The sequence below is a fragment of the Phoca vitulina genome, unplaced genomic scaffold (genome assembly GCF_004348235.1).
Source record: "Phoca vitulina isolate PV1807 unplaced genomic scaffold, GSC_HSeal_1.0 scaffold55, whole genome shotgun sequence".
Classification (NCBI taxonomy): domain Eukaryota; kingdom Metazoa; phylum Chordata; class Mammalia; order Carnivora; family Phocidae; genus Phoca; species Phoca vitulina.
In genome coordinates this window covers 1,367,777-1,372,883 of record NW_022589758.1, presented here as the reverse complement: position 1 = coordinate 1,372,883, position 5,107 = coordinate 1,367,777, and positions in this window count along the sequence as shown.

Here is a 5,107-nt window from a genome sequence, read left to right as displayed (position 1 = left end):
TTTTTGGGGGGTTGTGAGAAGTAATTGGGGTTGGGGAGGGTGAGGTTGGGGTGCTATTCGCATCTAGTGGGTGGAGACCAGGGATGCTGCTAAAGATTCTACTGTGCACAGGACAGCTCCCACAGCAAAGAATGATCCTGCCCAAAATGTCAGTAATGCCAAGGTTGAGAAATCCTGCCTTAGAGTTACCACTTAAGTGACGGCAGAAGTGATCTAACAGTATTTTGGTCTAAATCTTCAAAAAACTTAAATAGTCCTTTTATTGTATCCTGTTTAGTAAAACCTAGCATATAAAAATTAGCTTCAAACAGATAAACAAAGTTATTAGGATTCACAAGTTTCTGTAAACATCAAGCTCCTGTGGAAATTGAAATCGCGGAGTGTCTGGGTGAGACCATTAAAATGAAAATCTTTGAACCCCTTGTTAATTTAAATTTTATTAGAGAGCTTCTCTGAAATTGTGTAAGTCTATAGGAATATGAAAATTTTAGGGCATTTCTCTGAAAAGCCTATTTCTTTCAAAAAGCTAAGCATACTGCATAGGCCACTATTTGAAAAAAAATTGAAAATGCCTTTAAGCCATTTGTAATTCCAACTCTGGGCAAAGCTAAAATATAGAATTCTAACTAAAGTAACTTAAAGAATATGACGCTCCTTAGAGACTGAGAAATTTAAAAATAAGTGGAAATTCACTTAACAGTTAAAAAGTGATTTTTAGGGGCGCCTGGGTGGCTCAGTCGTCAAGCGTCTGCCTTCGGCTCAGGTCATGATCCCAGCGTCCTGGGATCAAGCCCCGCATCGGGCTCCCTGCTCCGCGGGAAGCCTGCTTCTCCTTCTCCCACTCCCCCTGCTTGTGTTCCCTCTCTCGCTGTGTCTCTCTCTGTCAAATAAATAAAATCTTTAAAAAAAAAAAAAGTGATTTTTTTTAAGGGGTCCAACGAGACATTTCAAAAGGGTAAAAATTTAACCTATTCTTTTTGGAAAAATAAGAATGCTGGAGTAATAAGAGAATGTCAGGAGAGGGGAAGACACAAAAGGATATGGGCCAAAAGGAATGTTTCTGATTCTTTTTGCTCTAAAATCCTTAAGTGAGTTGGAAGTTTTGATCTGAGTTGAAAGAAACAGATGATTATAAAAAGTGGCAATTCATGCTTGCAGCTCTGAAGTGCTAATTTCCGCCATGCCTTCAAAATGCTCGTGCTTAATGATCTGGTGTTGCAGATGGGGTTTAGAAAATACAGGTTATTATTTTCTTTTTATGATTGTCCATATAATATGCTACCTCTTGTTTTTGTAATCCATTACAAATGGAGATAGAACCTTACAGCTCTATTTCTTTGAAATGTCGATAGAAAAGATTTCAGACTTTGTGGAAATGGAAATGGTATAATTTCAGGATTAATTATGGAGACCTGGAAGCAGTATGTGTCAGTAGGTACATTGAAACTGCCCGTGACATGTTCTGAAACAACAACCATGTATAAAATGTGGGAACTAAGTTGAAAAATGGAGGCTGTCAAAAAGTAAACAATTTAACTATAATAGTTTATCTGTAGGAAAGTTAGGATAATACAAAAAAAGCATGTTGCTTCTTTTTTATCTATAAAAGCAACCAAAATGTATTCATCTATATACATCAAATAACCTCTTTGCAAGTGAGTTTTGTATTCCAGTATATTTTTCCTACCTACTACAAGTAAGAACAGCCGAAGTTTGAGGGAATGATGCCCTTGCCACTCTCTCATGATTCAGTAGTGTTTGCGTGTACCCGTAAGCACATTCCTCTGACCACTGTCCTGGTCATGAATCTGAAGTTCCCCTCAAAAACATGCTTCTCCCAAATCCACACTGAAGTGAAAATGAGTCTTGTTTTAGAACAGAGCACACCACAGTTTTCAGACACAAAACTTTTTGTTGTCCTCCTGATCCCTTAACTAAGGAATGCATGCAAGCCAGCTTAAGATGATGTTATTCAGTTTGGTGACTAGGTTGAGGGAGGGGGAAGAAATGTAATATTCATTGATGGCCAACTATATGCCAAACAGTAAGCTTGAAAAACACATACAAGCAAATATCCATATCCATACATATGTGTGATTACATCCTTATAGCAACCCATAAAGTATAATTATTAGTATTGTCCCCAGTATGAACAAAATGTTAGACCAAATTAAGGGAGTGCACCTAAGCAAGTTAATGCTATACACCCTTGTTACAAAGATTTTCAAAATGAGCAGATCCTTTTAGAATTCTAATATATAAGTGAATCTTTTATTGTCCTGATAACATCTCTTTATACCATATAAAATTGAATGCTCAGTTTTTTCCCAGTCTTAGAAAAGATCTAATTAACTTACTTCTCTGCCTGCTCTTCCCAATAAAGGCAAAAACATCAACTGTCCAAGCTAGAAACCTATGTAATGCTTTCTCTCTCTTGCCTAGAACTTGGACAGTACCAGATATTGAGAGGTGTCCTTTTTCTTCCTTATATTCAAACTTGTGGAAACATTATTTTCCATTCTAAGAATTTGAGAGTGAAAACTATTTCTTAGGTAACCCCATCTGGAGAAAGTCAGGCTTCTAATGCCAAAGCCAGTATGGTGTAATGGAAAGAATGCTGACCCATAAACTGTGTACTTAATTGGATCCTCTGGTTCGTTCTGTTTTCCCTTTTTGAGTTGCCTGGATCTGTTACTTGAATTGCTTTCTACCTCAGCAAAATCGCCCTCTCCTATAAAAATACTACTGTTCAGTATCTTCACTGTGCCATTGGTCTGGCCCTTTCTGGGATCTTATTTCAATAATCCTGCCTTGCCTTTTTATTCAGTAGGATAGCAGGCACTGTCAATAGTGAGTGGTCGGTCATAAGGGCAGAAAGTCAGAAACCTTCTCTGCCCTCACTGTTCCCCTTTTTTCTGTGCATAACTGAGGCCAACCTAATGGTTCTGAGTTCAGCTAGGAAAATTATTTAGTATCTTTAAACTTTATCTTTAATTACCCATGTCCTCACAGCAGCAGTCACTTACCCCAAAAGTACAAGCAGTGTTATGGGCCAGTAAAGCATGCCATCAGCTAAAACATTTATCACTAGATATCCAGTCAATCAGGAGTCGGAAAGGAGTGTGATGCACTCTGTTGATTGCCTTTTCCACATTGATTTCTTCCTTTTCTTGTACCAGAACTCTCATTTTGGTCAGGAAGCTTCTTTCTACAGCTCATGTGATTGGGAAAGTAGACCCTATCCCCAGTTCCAGAGCTTAGTCCTGAATAGTCTAAGCCAGTTAATGTAAGACATTTGCCTGGAAGCTGGTACGGGCCTGGGATGAGCACAAGACCTAAATTGGGCCTAATTGGACTGAGGGCCTAAAACAACTTGGGGTTTTGGTGAGGACGAGGCTCTTCTGTCCTGCTGGAAGTGGGTGGCCCTAATTTAAAAATCATGGGAAATTAGGTATTAGAATGAATCTGACATTACAGCCTGCAAAATTGTTTTATTGTGCCGCTGAATCAAACCTAAATCCCACCCTTTCCTGGGACTACTTTATTACTTCAGAAAAAAAAATTGCTTCTAACCAAAATCAAGATTTTGGTTAATTGCGCCTGAAAACATTCCTCACTACTAGACATGTGAGGGGGAAAAAGAATTCCAGAGAACAGAACTGACTGTTGGACATGTGGACTCCCAGGACAGGAACAGTTTACTGTAGAAACAGGATGCTTGTGCTTGCTGAAAGAAGAGTGGGAAAGAGCTACCTACTCCTTGCCCCACATGCACCTTTCCTTTCTGGGCAGTGGCTCCCTGGCTTTTCTGGGTTTTGTTTTTGATTTTTTTTTTTTTTAGTTTAAAATCAGTTTAGTTTGTACCTGATAGTAGTTTATATCTGAGATAAACTTTAATTTTTAAAAAATTCTTTATCTTTTCTCTGTTCCTTAGCTCAGCTTCCCTCTGGTATTACACCAGGCCACTTGCTCAATGATGCCTTCCTCAGTGGGTTAGAGATTTGTGTCAGATTATTTAACCTTTCTCATTTTCCTGTTTCATTTTTTAATCAAATTTTGCTTTTTAATTTGTAAAAAACTTTTAATTGAATTAGAGTTGACACGAAGGTAAGATTATACATGTAAGGACTATATCTATTGTGTTTATAACCCTAGCTGTATCCTCTCCAGTAGGAAGAGAAAGAAGTCTTTATCAATTTTGACTTTCTAAGAGTCTTTGTGCTAGGAAAAACAGATTTGATATTATGGGACTGTTTTGGAAATAGAGTAGTACAGCGTTATTAATTTAGAGCTTGTAGCTTTTTCAAAGGTAACAAATAAATGTACTAGAACATGAATGGTTACCTTTTAACATATAGTAAGGAACAAAAGATAACCTTTTCTAACTTCATTCATTCTAACCTCATTAAAAAAAAAATATGATGGGAATTTTTAGTGTAGTTTTTGTAAGCCTGATGAGATGCTTTAAGGTTTAGAATTACTAAGTAATTTGGTTATGTCAAGTGCAATAATAAAATCCTCTTATAAGTTATTCAAACAGGAAACAAATACGCTCTCACACTCAAAAGATTCCGGTAAATGTAATAAAAACATTGGGAGTGGGGGCAGGCAGTAGCATCTGAAAGGAGCCAGGACCAAATAAATGTATTCTTGATAATCTGCAAAATTGTCAGAGAAAGTGAACATGTAGTACATGTGTTGGGCCAGAGAAGGGGAGGTGGGATTTGGTGTGCAGATGGTCTGGTGTTTCCTGTAGCTGGTGGCCACCTGGAAGGGGAAAGAATTAGCCTGGAACTATAAATAGTAGGAAAAATAATTATAAAGCCATTTGGCTTATAAAGTCAGTTTATAATAAAACAGTGCCATATCCTCTGACAGTTTTATGTTAACAAAATGCACCTATTGTTAAAAAAAAGATTAGAAGATCACATTGAAATTATCTCTGAGGAAAAAAATAAAAGAGATGTACAATTCAACAAAAATATAAATTTGTTCATATAATTGAAATATCAGGGAAAATGCAGTCCATGTTATCTTCAGTCCTGTGGTGGACAAGTTCTTAGAGTTAATTGATGGCCCCTGCTGAGTTTTATCTTTTTTTTTTTTA